The sequence below is a fragment of the Puntigrus tetrazona genome, chromosome 22, assembly GCF_018831695.1.
Source record: "Puntigrus tetrazona isolate hp1 chromosome 22, ASM1883169v1, whole genome shotgun sequence".
Lineage (NCBI taxonomy): Eukaryota > Metazoa > Chordata > Actinopteri > Cypriniformes > Cyprinidae > Puntigrus > Puntigrus tetrazona.
The window spans coordinates 6,081,941-6,094,417 of record NC_056720.1 but is presented as its reverse complement, the minus strand read 5'-3'; positions in this window follow the sequence as shown (position 1 = coordinate 6,094,417).

The following is a 12,477-nucleotide window of genomic DNA, read 5'->3' as shown; positions in this document are numbered from 1 at the left end:
CCATAACATTGATGCAGATATCCTTTCTCGTTACCCCTGGGAACCAACCGAGTCTGAATGGAAGGAAATACCCAATTCGGCAGTAAGAGCCATCTGCCAGTTAACAGTTGTTTCAGAGAGTGACGAGTCATCATTCAGACTGGTGGATCATTTATGTGTCCCTCCTCAGAGTATTCCAGAGGCATTTGCTTGTCCCACAGCATTGAGTCTGGGTCATATGAAACAACTGACCAATGAAGAGTTAAGGAAAGCGCAAGAGGAGGATCCTGTAATCCGTGAAGTGAAGTACGAAGTAGAGTCAGGGAAAATACTTACCGTTGCTAAGAGTTCCAATGCCACCGTTACTCTGCTACAGCGTCAAGGGCCTAAGTTGATGATCCAGAACCAGCTTCTACACGCGCGTACTAAAAGTTCCTGTGGGAGAGAAAAGAAACAACTTGTCTTACCTGAAAAGTACTGGTCCCAAGTTCTGCGGTCCTTGCATGATGATTCAGGCCATTTAGGAGTAGAGAAAACAACCGAACTCCTGAGAGATCGATTCTATTGGCCCCAATGTCCACCTACATAGAGCAGTATGTTAAGAATTGTGGACGTTGTGTAACCAGAAAGACGATATCCAAGAAAGTTGCACCACTGCACCACCTGACCAGCTGTGGGCCATTCGATCTAGTATGCATTGACTTCTTGTCTATCGAGCCCGACTCAAAGGGTCTCAGTAACGTTCTCATTATAACTGATCATTTCACACGCTATGCCCAAGCATTTGTAGCTAAAGACCAAAAAGCTCTAACTGTTGCCAAGATATTGTGTGACAAATTCTTCATTCACTATGGCTTACCTTCCCGGATTCACTCCGATCAGGAAGAGATTTTGAGAGCGGTCTCATAAAAGAGCTCCTGAGTATGCTGGGAATCAGAAAATCTAGGACGTCTCCTATCATCCACAAGGGGACCCCAGCCTGAGAGATTCAACAGAACACTACTTTCCATGCTTGGTACCCTGAATCCTGTAGAGAAAAGCAGATGGAGTCAACACATTAACAGTTTAGTACACGCTTACAACTGTACTAAGAACGGAAGCAACTGGTTACTCACCGTACTATCTTATGTTCGGAGAGAAGCTCGCTTGCCGTGGATGATGTGTTTTGGGACTTCACCTGATGGAAAAGGAGCTGGTAGCCATCGACAGTATGTCGAAAAGAATGAAAACAGAGTTACAGAAAGCGTATCAATTAGCAACGGAATCTTCCCAGAAAAGTCAACAGAAAAACAAACGGTTGTACGACAAGCAAGTAAAACACCAGACCTTAGCTGTCGGAGATCGTGTGTTGATACGAAATCTGGCCTTGACAGGAAAGAACAAACTTGGTGACAAGTGGAATTCCATTCCCTACCTGGTGGTGGAAAAGTTAAAAGACTTACCTGTGTATCGCCTGAAACCTGAATCCGGTATGGGGAGTATGAGAATGTTACACCGAGACCATATCTTACCTGTTGGGGATGAAGTGAGGTTGTCCATTCCTGAAGACCCAAGAAAAGTTTCTGCGCTTACAGAGACCAGGACAGGACCTGTGGAAAGAAAACAAAAGAAAGAGTTAAGAGGGAGGAGTGTGACACAAAGAGAATATGCACCCAGAACCGAGTCTGAAAGTGACGAGGATGATCTGTGGTATTACTACTCAAACAGGGTAGAGAGACAACCCAGACCAGAGAGTGATGCACAAGATGGATCTGCGGTGGAGGACACGGTTTACCTTGGAGGTGAATTGGATGGACCTCATACAGAAGCTGCTGAGTTGATGTTCACTGAAGAGGTCCGTGGAGAACAACCAGATCAGAGTCCAGAAGAAAGAGAAGATCCTGGTTTAGAAGGGGAGATCCTGTACAGCTAATGCTGACAGAGAGGTAGCAGAGACTGTTTATTCCCGCCCCAAAAGAAACCTAAGACCTGTAATCAAATTGAACTATGAAAGCTTGGGCCGGCCAACTAACCGACCTCTAACCCTGGTTCATAGAGGAATGATTATACATGTTGAGGGTGGAAAATCAGAAAAGAAACACTGTAGCACAGTGTGGTGTCACCCTATGGCACAGTGCATTCAATGTGCTCAGTTAAGTGTTCAGATGGAGCCCAGAGCTACAGTTAAAGTGTACAGTTAAGAAGTGATCTCATGGGGACATGAGATGTTTAGAAGGGGGAGTATGTAACCCACTAGAATATAATTCTGGAGTGTTGTGGGTTGACGTTTCTTCATTTAGAGTTTGTTTCATTCAGTCTCATTCAGAACTGAAATATTAATGAGTCTAACATTTGTTTATACTGAGTCACAAAATATGTGTGCTTGTGTCTTTAAAGAATGCCAGGTTTGGTATTAACATTGATTGGGGGTGCACAGGTGAAGAAACTTGCTTTTGCCCTACATGTTAGGATGAATTTTATTTTCATTGGGTAGTATGTGTTAAGTCCCGCCTCTCTCGGGTAAAATAAGGGATGTGAGTGGTTAATGAGGAGAGAAGAGATGTGCCGCAAAGTATAGAACTGATCGGAGAGATTTGAGCTGAAAATACTGGAGGAAATACAGTAAATTAATTGATAAATCATCCAATTAATACGCTTAAGTGTATATAGTGCGTGTGTATACACAAGTTATTTACTTTATTGTGTTGTTTATGTTCGTATGTTCCATGTTCGTTTTTCCGTTACGGCGGTCACGTCATTCCACTCGCTTTGAGTGCTGAGACAGACGGTGTTTAAAGTGTGTTTTTGATAATAACTTTCAAACGAGGACAGAAGGACTGAGATTTTGGACGTTTCGTCGTGTAATTGTCCCGAAGGAAACCAGATAGCGCTCCAGATCACCGCGAGGTCTGGGGTTCCTCTGGCTGCGTTGGAGGGTGACCCACATCGCCACCGGGACGGGCGCAGTACGAGGATCTGCAGGAGGCCTACCAGGGAGTTTCCGCGATCGTATCACAGTTCAAAAAGGAATCCAGGTACACTGGTTTTCATTTGTTTGCTGCTCAGAGAGTGAAGAGGCCAGTTTTTTCTGTTTCCACGGCCACTACGCACTGCCGACGATTCAGGCCTGCTTCGTGTGGGTTATAAGAGTGTGTGTGTGAGTGTGTGGGCCCACGGTGTTTGTATCCAATTTGAGATCATCTTGATGGTGTGAATACTACTTGATAGTATTATAGTATTACTGCTTAATTCTACTTGAAAGTTAATCTATTTCTAACTCTTTCAATTTACTGGAATTAAATTCTGTTTATTTTCTTCTACTTCAAGTGTTTTATTTATTCTAAAGGGTTTATTCTTGATCAGTCAAACTGTGAGTATATATTTTATTCTGATTAACTGTCTAAAAGAAAAGTATATGGTTCAGTGACGTCAGAGGGGCCTTTTTAATACACCATCTCTTAGGCATTAGTTTATTGAACCTGGTGCTGCTCCTTACTAAGCCATTATAAAAGGAGGTAGGGGGCGCTACATATATATATATATATATATATATATGTGTGTGTGTGTGTGTGTGTGTATATATATATATATATATATATATATATATATATAAAAATATATTTTTAATTTTTAAACTTAAACATACTGTAATGACACAGGTGCACAATTTCTACTGTATTTTGAAAGTGTTTGCTGAACTACTCACAAGATTTTCCAGTTAAACGTAAGCCGTTATGAATGAGGTTTAGCTGGAATCCTAAAGCACTCCGTCAATCTTCGTCCACGCCAGAGCACAAAGATTTGGCGGTAAACGGCGGCGGTAAACGGCTGCCGCTAATACTCTCCGTGATCCTCGCGCGGATGACGCAAGCGCACCGCGGCCAGACCCGAAAGCACAATGTGCGGGAGGAGGGATTAGATTTCACGTTAAAGCCAAACAATCAAACCAGGCGCTACATGCTAAATTCTGCGTGCAAGTGTGGCGCAACCGTTTAGTGCGTTTGGGGGGTGTAAATTGTTTTGGAGGGATTACTGGCAGCGGGGACGTGGAATCAGATTATGTGGAATGAGCATGGAGAGGGAGAGAGACAGGTTCGGAGGGGGCAGCGGTATAATGCGCGTCTCTGTCTGTAATCCTCATCATTTGTTCCTCTGTTACCAGATTCCCCGTCGACTCTTCCCTCTGAGGGCCCGAGTGTGTGCGCCGGTTGATCTCACGATGAAGCGCCGCTATTGTTTCGCTAACAGACTGACAGGAATCACGAGGGAAGGAAGATCGCAGCCGAGGACGACGAACAACGAGGTTCTTTCACAAGAGCAGCAGCGGCGAACGGCCTACAAGCCGACCGGGCCTGTCCGCCACAAAAAAATGGAAGTTGTTGTTCGTCTCCGCGCTCCTTAACGGGCACGCATTTCTGTTCTCGCCGAACACGACGCCATGTTGTAAACCTGTAATGTCAGGCATGCGGTTTTGTCGGAGTTCGAATTGTATCCATCTCGCAGTTGACCTCCGCCCTACGTCTTTTTTTAAACTGTCGCGTCGCCGTTGCAGTCTTTATTTTTTGCGTCAATTGGCCAAATGAAGCTGAGTTGGCTTGCTACCGCTAATTTTTGTTAGCGAGTACCCTGACACTTATAACAAAGGTGTCTTTTGTGCGCATTATAAGAACACAAGAAAACAAACCCACGTCAAAGGGTTACTTCACCCCAAAATGAAAAGATTGTAATCAAACGCTTACCCCCATGCCCCCAATTTAAGATATTTTAGCTGAAAACCATGTGGCTTGTGACTGTCCCATTTACTGCCAAGGAAGTAACGCCGTCAAGGTCCAGAAAGGTATGAAAGTCATCGTCAGAATAGACCACTTGCCATCGGTGCTTCGAGCGTAAGGTTGTGAAGCGACAAGGATACATGTTAGCACTCAAAAGAAGAAAAAGAAGAAGAAGAAAAAGTTGGTGTTTTTTATTGTCTTTGCAAACAAAAAGCATGCTCGTGGCCTAACAAAATGCAGATTGAACCACTGATGGCAGATGCCTTTCATAGTTTCCTGCACCTTGACAGTCGTAATTGTTTGGCAGGAGGCGGGACAGTCGCAAGCCTTTCGGTTTTCATCCAAAACATTTTAAATTGTGTTTCGAAAACGAAGCTTTTACAGGTTTCGAACGGCGTGGGGGTAAGTGATTAATGTCAAAATTCTCATTTCGTGGCGGAGTAACCCTTTAATTAAAAATTTCGAAATTGTCTGTTCGAAACATAAAAAGGCTCACACACAGCCTCAGATTGCCAGCTTGCAGTGAAAAGCCAACGTGCGCGACACAAAAACGTCTAGAAGGTTTCACTCAGTTCACTCAATAAAAGTACAATGTTTAACCTGTAATATTTCGCAGGAAGCATAAATGTTATTTTCATGCCACGTTGCTGCTCATTTGTGTAAAAGTTCAGTTCTGCTCACTTTTGTCGTGTCTTTAACGAAAACGAACGACTTTCGTGCAAGCTGTCACTGCAAACTGCTGTCAATAAAGCTATAAAATGACAAGCGATTGTCATTTTCCGGGTTTTGCCATAAACAATCACAATAAACGTTGAGCAACAGGACCTTTATTTGATTGTCTGGTTTCCATTACACCTGTGTAACCCTAGGTGTCCCCTCCCACTGCGATATCTGATTGGTTGAGAATCCGAATTATTAACACCCAAATCGTTCTAATAGTCTGCAAACGCTTCGACCTCACATAGCACGGACAAACCGGCCATCGCTGGATGCTAGTTGAGTCACGTGCACGAGGCAACCATGCAGACGCACAGCGAGCGCGCTATTAGCGGCGCGAGGCAGGAAATTACCAGGAGTCGCGGCCTGTCTGCTGGTTCTCAGAGAGGGTGGGCGGAACGACAGGGAGGGAGACCGAGAGAGAGACAGGAAAGTGTGACCTTTCTTCCAAATGTCAGCAGTGCGAGCAACGATTAATGGCTGTTTATGTGCTGGGGACACATGCCAGGATTGTGTGTGTGTGTGTGTGTGTGTGCGCATGTGTAAGTCGCAGCCGGGCTGAAAAGTGAGGTCTTATTCGATGCCTTGATTTCCGAAAATGGCTCATCTGCGTGTGCGTGTGTGTGTGTGTGTGTGTATGCGAAAGCGAGAGAGAACGAGAATGTGTGTGTGTGATAAACATGCTAGATTGTGCCTGCTGGCAATGTATCAGCCCACACACACACACACACACACACACATTCATAGCACAACAGTAACAGACTTAAAAAGATCTCCGTCTCTCTGTTTTTCTCTGTTTCTCTTTGACATACATCACTGTTTCCTCTCTCCTCTGGTAGACACACGTCTTTCTGCAGTTCTCTGGAAATGAGCGTTTGTGACTCATTTCACGTTTACGCTGGCTTGTCATCTTAAAGATATGAGTGTGTGCGTGTCTCCGTGTGTCACGTGAAAGAACAGTCAGAAAGAAGAGATTTTTTAAAATTATTTGGCTTAATTCTAATTTTCTTTTAAATTATTATTAATTTACACTTTGCACAACTACTTTACACTTGGCCTTGAATGTAATAAAGGCATAATAACAATAATAATAATAATTAATTCCTTTGCAGTAATATTTATTTATTTATTTTGTGACTTAAATACAATGGAAGTGATTGAGTATAATTGCACTCACAGTGATCTCTTTCCGGTGTGCAGGCGTTGAATGAGTTTTGAGTGAGTGTGTGTGTGTGTGTGTGTGTGTGTGTGTGGTCAGGTTGCTGGCTCAAGCATTTTTGAACTGAAGCTCTCAGGGTAATGACCGTGAGTGTAGAGGCGTCATGTGTAAATGTCATGCGTAAATTAAGAGTGCAATGAAGTGTGTGTGTGTGTGTGTGTGTGTGTGACAACACCGCATACTTAGATGCATGGCTAGCCTCACTTTAACAATGTGTGTGTGTGTATGTGCATTGACAATCTAGCATTATGTGTGCGAGCCTGCAACACCTTAAATTTGTATAAAAGTAAAATTGTACTTTTGCGCAATCTATTTTAGAATATCAAAAATTGAAATAATTCGACCGCTTTGGTGCAACGGTCTTTTAAAATAGTTTTTTAAATACCATAACAAATAGAAACAATTCGCAAATACGATTTACTAATAAAATGTATACGATTCGTTCAATTACGGATTTTTCCAAAGCCCTCTGGTGATTGGTCGCTCTGAAAACTGCACCTAGTGGCCAAGAATGAATTCGCATTTTCATTCAGACCAACTCGAAAAGCCCGGGCAATATCCTAAAGTTTCATGCTGTCAACGTGAAACGGCTTGGGACTTTTTTTTAAAAAATCGACTTGTTTTCTACTTCATACAACTTAGGAATGCAGTGGCGGTCATATTAGTAATCGCTGAATTTTGTTCAGACTAAAACTTAAAAGTGCAGACTTAAAAGTAAAATTAATTTATCATACAACCTACGAGTGCTTAAACACCAGCTAGACTGACTTTGCTCATATTTTTATAATTTCCTTCATCAAAATCACGTGAAGAGTGTCATTTTTCCTGCAAAAATCACAAACGTGATATTGATGTTATACAACAGTTCAGGACTGTTTTAGACGCCGCGTTGCCTATTTTTGCACTAATTTGCAAACGGAAAAAGTCACGAACACGGCCACAGCACTGTTTGGCGTCTAAACAGTGTAGTGTTCCTGAATGAATCAACTGTTTATGATTCGGTTCGTTCAATCGCATTAATAACCTTGTGTGGTATTTAACGTCAATTTGACATTGACTTAACGTTGGATTTTGGTTACACAACCTAAAAACAACGAATATCAACATCAGCTGACATCTGTGTTGGGCATCAATTTGACGTTGAATTTACGTTCTAAATGTTTCTAAATAATTTGGCATTGATATTTAACGGCGTCTCTATCGCCCCCTTCAGTACTGCGCAGGAAGCGCCGACCACTCGCGTCAACGTACTCGGGTGAAGTATGTCAGCTGTAACTGACACCAACTCCGGCAGAAGATTTCTGAACTAGCGCATATGACGGCACACGCTAGCGTGCCACAGGTTTAAGGGCTTGCTGTCACACACACACACACACACATAGACACACATACACTCGCGGAGTCTCTAAGTGGCTGCCAGTCAGACAGCAGCTGTGAGGGCCGCCTGGTTGTCAAGGTGTCTGCTGCCACTGTGGCAACCACTACATCACATAAAAAACCAGCCGCGCATGTGTGCGCGCGCGACGGCGCAGGGGAACAAGGCAAGGTGAAGCGCCCGTGGCTCGCTCGTCTTTCCCCGTCTAACCTCGCTCTCTCCGGGTTTTTAATATTAGACATTAGGGCCTGAATGGATAATGGGAGTTGACAGCCCACCTCCACTGTCTGTTTGGCTGAACTCCCATCCGCAACCCTTTAACCTTCTCCTTTCTTGCCTCCATCCTCGTCCAGGCGCTCCGATGTCCTTGAGATTATCCCTCCATCTTTCTCCCCGCTCTCATTTGTCCAGAGCCGCTCTGCTGTTGTCACGTACGTGACGTATGACCTTGTGAACGCGTTTCCACTGCCCGCCTGCGGCTCGGTCTCGCTGCTTCATCTATTCTCAGTGAAGGAGAACAGGCCGTGAGCAGAGCAGGTGCGACTCGGGTCTGTCGCTCAGATGTCTTGGCCAGATGACACGTCAGCTTCCTCTTAACGTCAAGACCTCTACAAAGAGGGCAAGAATTAAGACCGCCTGAGTGATTACAGCCTGTGATGTTTCTGTCTTTTGATTTTGAATGTCTAAAGTTTTCTGGAGTATTATACACACTTAGATATGGTCATTTTTAATACGCATTTTATTGTAATACCATTAGTTTTGGACATGAACTATGATAATACACCATAATATATACACCACATTTTCGATAATGACCACAGATGTGTTAAGTGTTAAACCATTATATATTGAGATATATTAACAATTGGGTCTTGTCCTAAATGTGCTCTAATTAAAATAAACCATTGTAATACCATGTATTTTGGAATATCTGTCATAGTACTATGGTAAAATGCCACTGAAATTCACCTACGTTTGTTGTTTACGTGATACTCAACAATACCGAGGTCATTATAGCATGTATACATGTTTTGGTGAAGCACCACGTCTGAATATCTGTAATATTTTTGTAATTATCATGCTATTTAAACATAGTAATCATATGGTGCTGTGGTATCAAAGCGTCATGTTATGAAAAGTGCATTGAGCTCTGATTGGCCAGCTATGCAGTGCATTGTGATTGGGTGAACAGCTCAAGATTGTGACGCAAATGTTACGTCCCTTACCGTATTTGGAAACACTCAACATGAGCACAATACTACGACAACAATACCACAGCGAGAATAAAAGTTACGGGCTCTTTCTTTGCGTAAACGTTATGTTATGCAAATCTTGTGAAGTGGATACGTGGAGGTGTGTTTAAATAAAGCATATTGGGAAGGAATAACGGTATGTACCTTAAAACAATCATAAAAGTGCAATATAAATAAACACGTAAAGTCCTCTATTCGTTACAGTTGCTTTCTTCTGTAGATCACAAAAATAGATGTTTAGCAGAATGTCTGAGCTGCACAAAAATGTTGTCATAAAGGTATTCATGAATGTGTTTCATATTCCACTGGAAGTTTTTGTCTATAAGTCTGTAATTTAATTGGTGCAAACAGACCAAAATGTAAGTTGCTATTCACTGAAAAACTGCTTCTCAACAGCTCTCAAACGTCATTTGATCATTTCGCGTAATAATTACATCACTGATGTCATCACGTACCTCCTGACCGATGCGTTTGAATAATCAGTCGCGATGACACCTGAGAGCCATTCCTTTAACATTCCTCAGCCCTGAGGCGTTTCAAAAACTTACACAGTTATTGGAAGGTCTAATTGTGTTAAAATAGGTGGAGGTCAGAGGTCGCTGACCTTTAGAGACACGTCTGACGCAGGCCGCCGTGTTTCAAAGCATCGGACCATAATGAGTTCTTCCTCTCTGTCAATCAAGAGTGTAACACTAGTACACGGCACGCATCATTACACACACACACACACACACACACTCACACAGGCTGCTTGTGTGTTTCAGCGTGAGCGTGCAGGGGACGTTTTTCACGCAGTTATAAGGAGCGTCTCTCGTGTGCGGAATAATCGAATCGCGCTGTCATACGGAAAGAATTATTCCCCTCGTATCGCCGTGCGGGCAGTAATTGGATACAATTTAACATTTGCAGCTGCTTGCCTGTCTGTTCCCCCCTCACACACACACACACACACAGACATTAAAACACACACACACACACACTGTCGTGCGTGGAGCATCGCGCAGGGAAAAGGAGAGGAATAATTTCTCAGCTCTCAGGAAGCACGCTCACCGTGACAAACGGATTAACGTGAGCACTCTGTGTGTGTGTGTGTGTGTGTGTGTGTGTGTGTGTGTGTGTGCGGCAGACAGATAGAGAGCTATATAAATTATTATTTCTATAAATGTTGAAAAATGTCACCAGAATTTAGCTAAATGTGAAAAGATCTTTTTGGGGACGCCCTCAAAATAAAAAAGGTAATACATTATTCAATCATTTTTATACATTATTAAGAAGTTTACCTTTTTTGTAAGTCGCATGGATATATTTGTAGCAATAGCCAACAATACATTGTATGGGTCAAGTAAAGACTAAGGACAACTCTAAAGGTAGTTTTCTCAATATTTCAATTTTTTTTGCATCCTTCGAGAGAGATGTATATATAGTGCCCTCCACTTTGTTTTGGATTATTGTCCCAGTGGAAGATCCAACCATGGTCCATTATAAGATTTCTAACAAGAGCTTTAGATTTTTTAAAGGAGAGTATCAATGACACCATGTTTCTGAATAAGATAAGTAAAAAAAGGCCAATGGTGTGGTTAAAAAAAATGTAAAGATGAATGGGAATATACATTAGAGATATTTTACTCAAGGGGTGAATTTCAAGGGGTGCCAATAATTGGAGTCAACATGCATTGGAGAAAAACAGTTATTTATCATGAGATTTTCTCCCCACTTTCAAATGCTGGTCCGAAAACCAGTCAGTATTTGGTGAGACCATTTGCCTCACGCAGTGCATCTCCTTCGCATAGAGTTGATCAGGTTGATTGTGGCCTCCTCAATGGCTGTGCGAAGTTGGATATTGGCAGGAACCAGAACATGCTGTCATGCGCGCCAATCCAGAGCATCCCATACACCCTCGGTGGGTGACGTGTCCAGTGAGTACGCTGGCCATGCAAGACCTGGGATGTTTTCAGCTTCCAGGAATCCTTGCAACGTGAGGTGACGGTCGTGGATCAATGACGCAACAATGGGCCTCACGGTATCTCCGCGCATTCGAAACGCCATCAATAAAATGGACCCGTGTTCGTTGTCCGTAACATATGCCACCATGTGCCACAATTGCGTGATTCACAACATTGACATCAGCAAACCACTCACCCACACGACGCCACACACGCCGTCTGCCATCTGCCACGTAGTGAAAACCGGGATTCATCCATGAAGAGAACACCTCTCCAAAGTGCCAGACGCCATCGAACGTGAGCATTTGCCCACTCGCGTCGGTTACGACGACTTGCAGCGAAGTTGAGACCCCGATGAGGACGACGACCACGAAGATCAGCTTCACTGAGACGGTTTCTGACACTTTGTGCAGAAATCTTTGGTAATTGGTAACGCAAACCAATCTGGTTATCACACAAACTGACTTTGTATGTCCGGGGTGGCTGGTCTCAGACGGTCTTGGAGGTGAAGATGCTGGATGTGGAGGTCCTGGGCCGGTCTGGTTTTGCCGTTGTGTACCACAAAATCTGTGAAACGCTTTTGGAGACAGCTTATGGTAGGGAAATGAACATTCAGTCGGCGCGCCAATTGCACGCTCCCTCAAAACTTGCGACACCTGTGGCATTGCGCTGCGTGATAAAACTGCATTTAAGAGTGGCCTTTCATTGCGGCCAGCCCGAGGCACACCTGTGCAGTAATCATGCTGTCCAATCAGCATCCTGATACGACACACCTGTGAGGTGGATGGATTGTCTCGGCAAAAGAGAAGTGCTCGCTAACACAGATTTAGACAGATTTATGAACGATATTTGAGAGAAATACGCAGAATAAAGTCTTAGATCTTTGAGTTCAGCTCATGAAAAGCGTATATTAGATAGTCGGACTTGTAACCCAAAGGTTGTAGGTTTGAGTCTCAGTTCTGTGTGTGTGTGTGTGTTCACTGTGTGTGTGTGTGTGTGTGTGCACTTGGATGGCTCAAACCATACACCATACTTAGCCACAAGTCTTCTACAGTTTTAGATTTATTAATATATTTTAGAAATAAAACATCACGATTATTTTACATAAATCCTGGTACTTATGTAATATTTTCATATCCCTTTTAAAAACGATGCTGTTAGCAGTACTTCGGAAATGCCATGGTACAATTCCAGGTTGGTAATGTTACAGTGTTGGCTTGCTAGTAGTCTACTGCGATTT